Source organism: Mustela nigripes, chromosome 13, assembly GCF_022355385.1.
Source record: "Mustela nigripes isolate SB6536 chromosome 13, MUSNIG.SB6536, whole genome shotgun sequence".
In the NCBI taxonomy this organism is placed as follows: domain Eukaryota; kingdom Metazoa; phylum Chordata; class Mammalia; order Carnivora; family Mustelidae; genus Mustela; species Mustela nigripes.
The window spans coordinates 73,640,580-73,646,749 of NC_081569.1; positions in this window are offsets into that span (position 1 = coordinate 73,640,580).

Here is a 6,170-nt window from a genome sequence, read left to right on the forward strand (position 1 = left end):
TTTCTTTACCACATTGCTTTCATCATGAATCTTGTGAAATGCAAAGTTGATCATGCCATTGCTAACTGAAAGCTCTCTCTTACTTTCAAAAGAAAGCCCAGACTCTGAAATAGTCCGAAATAGCCCAAACTCTGGCCACGCTTCTCTTCAGCCATATTCCTTGCCACTTTGCATGTATGCACCTAGATGCCAGCAAACAGGTTTCAGCTTCCAAATATACTATGTTGTCTTACAGGTTTGTGCCTTGCACATACTGGATGATTCCTCTGTCCTCCTTGCCTCTTGGACTTGATCCTTTCTCATCTTCTGTGGTTCATTTGATAACCACCTCCATAAAGCCCATCAGAGTTTTCTTGGAGTCCTCAGTACATCTTTTATCACCACCACTGTTGCAGAAGCTATCTTGTAAGGTGATTGTAAGGACTAAATAAATTAGTAGTTATAAAGCACTTGGAATAGTGCTTGGCTCATAGTAATTACTACATATGTTTGTATTGTTAATGTTTACAAATCCATCACCCCCATTCAGGGGGAGCCTGGGAAGAGCTGGTTCCTTTCTTGTACATTCAGCACTTTGTTCATATATTTACAGCTAATACAACCAGCCCCTTTTTAAGTCTTCTTTTTACTGCCTTAGGAGCCCATTGTCTTGGAAGTCTTGGAAGCTGTCTTAAATCCAAAGGTTCAAGAAGACAAGTGGTCAGAGCTCCAAACTTTGGCCATGTAGTCTCATGGCCACTGCTGGCACAAGAAGAGTCTTGGCACAGAGATCATGGGGAAAATACAGCCGAGAAGAAAAATAGAAGGTGGCTGTCCTCAATTCTTTCTGTGCATAGGAGTCCACCCCTTATTGAGCTTGTTAAAACACACATTTCTTGGCCTCTGCTCTGGTTAGTGAGGTCTACACTGGAGCCTGGAAATCTGTTTTCTTTTCTTTTCTTTTTTTTTTTTTAAGATTTTATTTATTTATTTGACAAAGATCACAAGTAGGCAGAGAGCCAGGCAGAGAGAGAGGGGGAAGCTGGCTCCCTGCTGAACAGGGAGCCTAATGCAGGGCTTGATCCCAGGACCCCAAGATCATGACCTGAGCCTTAACCCACTGAGCCACCCAGGAGCCCCAGAAATCTGTATTTTTTTAAAAAAAGATTTTATTTATTTATTTGACAGAGATCACAAGTAGGCAGAGAGGCAGACAGAGAGAGGGGAGGAAACAGACTCCCCACGGAGCAGAGAGCCCAATGCGGGGCTCGATCCCAGGACCCTGGGATCATGACCTGAGCTGAAGGCAGAGGCTTAACCCACTGAGCCACCCAGGCACCCCAGAAATCTGTATTCTTACCATCTCAGTTGATTCTAATATAAGTGTCTAGAGACTAGACTTGAAGAATCCTGGGGTAAGGGAAAAGTTTCAGTCAAACCAAAACCAAATCCTCCAAGTCACCCAAAGGAAAATTTCCATGTAGAAGTGAACTATACAAAGGGTATTGACTCTCTGTCTCTGACCATTGCCTTCCCCTGCAGTTTCCTCTCTCTGGTGAAGGACCCCTGTCCCTGTGGATGGCACCCAATTGGAGTTCTCCACAAACCTGAGACCTGGGGGTTCTCCTATTACTGCTCCTCTCCTCCCTCCACCCAGACACACCCATACCTCCCCAAGTACTGTGCACTTTATCCCCCGGATATTCCTCCAAGCTTTCCACTTCTGTCTCCAGCACCACCCTTCTGGCCCAAACTACTTACCATCTCTAGCATAAACGACTACAACTGCCTTCCAATCAGTGTCTGCAACCACTCCGACCTTGCTCCAATCTATTCTTGACACCACAGGTGGAGTCATCTGTTCAAAACACAACCTGGTCACGTCAACTCCAATTCCTTAATGCTTTCAAAGGCTTCCCACTGCCCTAGGGCAGACAAAGATCCCTAATCTGGCCTATGAGGCTCCACAAGGCATGGTTGGCCCTGTGCTCCTCAACTCCACATCCTCCACTCTGCCCTTTGCCCTTGCTGCCTTAGCTACACCATCTTTCTTTGTCTTGTTTACTCTTCCAGACTCCCTTCCACCTCAGGATCTTTTCACAGGCTATTCCTTTGATCTGCAGTGATCTCCCTTCCCTCTCCCTTCTCTCTCCCACTCCCTTCCCTAGATATCCTGCGGGGTCACCATAAAAGTTTGCCTAAGGACCACCACCATGTCAGATCAGTGCCTTTAGTGTTAACTTCAAAGTTATTTACTCTACTTTATTTCATGCAGTTACTCTGTTTCTTTCTCAGGCTGCAAGCTCCATAAGGCAAGAGCTAGGATTGTCCTGTGCTCTGGCACTTAGTCCATTGCTTGGGACACATCACTGAATATTTCTTAAATGGGTAAAAGAATGGGTCCATTAGCCACTACCATGGCTGGACCCTGCCAGTCAGAGTCTTCTGTAAAATTCTGGTTCACCTGTGGACAAAAATTCTCTTTCCAAAAAGAACCTTAGAATGGCCGAAGGTAGCCATTATTTTTAAAAATTAACTTTATTTAAAATAAAGTACAATCACTGTGGTCTTTTTCATAAATATGGGAAGCATTTATAAGTCACATCTTGTAAACTTTTGTTTTTATATTTGTGATTAACTCCATCTGGTGTATTATCAGGAAAATAAAATCTTCCTTTTGATGTCTTTACTTCTTGCAGAATTTTCAAGCAGTCCATCCTAAAGAGCCAGCCTTCCAGCTTCCATGATTATTTGGGGGAGATTTATGCTTTCCACAGGGTCTGTCATACTTCTTCCACCCATTCAATGTCCCCTTAGAAAATCAGCCACAGAGGGGCACGTGGGTGGCTCAGTTGGTTAAGCACCTGCCTTCAGCTCAGGTCATGATCTCAGCGTCCTGGGCTGGGAGTCAGGCTCTCTGCTCAGTAGGGAACCTGCTTCTCCCTCTGCCTGCTCTGCCTGCCACTTCCCCTGCTTGTGCTCGCTCTCGCTCTCTCTCTCCTTGACAAATAAATAAATAAAATCTTTAAAAAAAGAAAATCAGCCACATAGGTTGGTACCTGAGCTCTCAGGCTTTGACACCCAGTCCAGACTGCTCCCTGGACCAAGGGGCTGCAGGAGATTCTAGCATTGGCCACAAGCTTTGCCAAATGAAACCCACTCAGCTAGGGTTCAGGGACCCTGAGCTCTCAGGCTTTGACACCCAGTCCAGACTGCTCCCTGGACCAAGGGGCTGCAGGAGATTCTAGCATTGGCCACAAGCTTTGCCAAATGAAACCCACTCAGCTAGGGTTCAGGGACCCTCAAGGCTCGGACAGTTCTCAGAGCCTAGGATGGGCCCCTTCTCTGCTATTAGGCCTCAGCTGAAGCTACCACAGTCCACACTAATGTTCCTAATTTTAAATCTTGGGGCAGAAGTGATTAAAGAGAATTCTGGTTCTTTATACTCAGGAAACCCTGGGCTATTGAGGCAAAAAGTCCATCTCCTCCCTAGTGGTCATCTTTGTATACCAGGTGTCCCAGGGGAAACAAAACAGGTCACCAAGATACTCAGACAATGACTGCTTCATCAGTCCAGGGGCACGAACTAGGAGAGCAACCCTAGTGGATTTCCTAAAACCGAGATTAAGGATACCTTCTTTTTATTAAAAATAAGGTGGGGGGCAACTGGGTGGCTCAGTGGGTTAAAGCCTCTGCCTTCGGCTCCGGTCATGATCCCAGGTTCCTGGGGTCGAGCCCCGAATCGGGCTCTCTGCTCAGCGGGGGGCCTGCTTCCTCTCTCTCTCTCTGCCTGCCTCTCTGCCTACTTGTGATCTCTGCCTGTCAAATAAATAAATAAAATCTTAAAAATAAGGTAGGGATTGCCTGGGTGGCTCAGTTGGTTGAGTGTTTGACTTTTTATTTTATTTTATTTTATTTATTGGAGAGAGAGAGAGAGAGAATGAGCAGGGGGAGGGGCAGAGGTGAGGCAGAAGCAGGCTCCCTGCTGAGCAGGGAACCCAACAGAGGGCTCCAACCTAGGATCCTGGGATCATGACCTGGACCAAAGGCAGATGCTTAACCAACTGAGCCACTCAGCAGCCCCAAGTCTGTGTTTGCCTCTTAATTTCAGCCTAGGTCATGATCTCAGAGTCATGGGATGGTGTATCAGACTTCAGGCTCAGCCTGGATTCTGCTCGTCCCTCTTCCTCCCCCTGCAAAATTAATTAATTAATTCTTTAAAAAAAAAATACCACTCTGTAATATAAAGAAAGAGGTCAAGGAAATAACCATATAAATAAACATAAACACGCATAAAGTTGGTTTCCTTGGTATAGTCTTCTGAGGTAAGTCCCAGTAGGAGTCTGCACTGATGGTTATTACTCAGCCCGCCAGGTACCCATTTAGGGATCCCCCAGGTGCTCTTTCCTAGAGCTGGTCTAGTCACCCATCATACATTCTTCTCCCAAATGCCTCAAAACACAGTCCACTGCTCCCCCCAGCTCCCAGGCTCCCCTTCACAGTTCAACCTACTTCCTCATCCATTCAGCAGATAACTTGCGGAACACTTGCTGCATGTCACCGACTGAATCAGCCTTAAGTAAGAGAGGGAGGTCTCTGTCCTCACGATGATGTTCTAGTAGACAGGACCTAGAGGCCTGCAGCCAGAGCACAGTAGTCACGACACCAGGGATTCTAATGCCCACCTCCACAGAATTGAAGGAGATGCCCCTCTAGAGCCCCCAGCTGGAGCTTAACCCATTGTGGGAGCTCAGTATGTACTTGTTTCTTTCTCTCCAGCTGTTTGGAGAACAGAATTGCCTTGCCATTTTTTGTGTTTCTGTATTTCTTTTTGAGGATATGGCGCATTTTTGAGCTCTAATAAACACAGGGAACCAGGGTAAAATGAATAAATGTGAAGCAAGTTACAAAGTTATTAGAAATCTTAAGCTCTCACATTTTCTCCCAGGTGTTCAATTAAAAAAAAGATACTGTTGTGTTGCTGCTCCAGCTTTCTGGAAACTATTAAAAAAAATGTATCCACCACCTTAAATATGCTCTAACCCTTTACCCAAAAATTCTCACTCTAGGGTTTTTTTTTTAAGGGAAATTAAAAAATAAGCACAAAGATATATGTGTTTGAATAAGAATATTTATGCATGTAATAGCAGAACATTGCAAAGACTTAAACTTCCAGGAAGAAGGGATTAATTTAAAAAATCAGGTCATCCTATGGGACTGAATTTGTTCATTTGTTATTAAAAATGGGAAAACTTGGGGTGCCTGAGTGGCTCAGTGGGTTAAGCCTCTGCCTTCGGCTCAGGTCATGATCTCAGGGTCCTGGGATCGAGTCCCGCATAGGGCTCTCTGCTCAGTGGGGAGCCTGCTTCCCCCTCTTCTCTGCCTGCCTCTCTGCCTGTGATCTCTCTGTCAAATAAATAAAATCTTTTTTAAAAAATGGGAAAACTTTTAAAATAAAATAAATAAAAACATTGGGAAGCCACTGGAGTTTACTCCATAAATTCAAGGAACAATTAAAGGTCACATCTTGCAAGCTGCTGCCTTTAAATTTTAAGGAGCAAACACTTCTTGCACTGCTTGGTGCTAGGCCCTGTTCTGGGTCTTGGGGCTGTGGAACTGAGACACAGAATGTCTCAGTTCTTCCAGAACTCACATTTCAGAGAAAAGGGACAATTTAATAAGCAGGAAAACACCCCAGTGTCCAACAATGAATGCTAGGCAGGACATGAAACAAAATAGGATGATAAAGAGACCAGGGGCCAGGAAAATAATCAGATGGAAGGTCAGGGAAGAGCTCCCTGACGAAGTGGCCTGTGAGCTGAGACCTGGATAACAGGGCAGGACTGGCCTTGCAAGTTGGGGGCAGTGCTCCTCCAGAAGGAAAAGCAGGGGCCAGGCCTGTAGAAGGTTTTGAGCAGAGGACTGACTGGATTAGATTTGCCCTGCCATTCCAGCTGCTATGTGCAGAACAGAGGACCAGAAGGCAAGAGCGGAAGTGGAGGAAATGATCAGGAGGCTGGGGAACAACCCAGATGAGAGCTGAAGGCAGCTGCATGCAGCACCTGGGAAGGGAAGAGGAGATGAGGACCGGTCAGATTCTGAACAGCTCTGTATGGAGATAGACCATCAAGGTCCACTGGTCCACTGGATGTGGGATGTGAGAGAAGGAAAGTCAAGAGTGACTCCAAGAT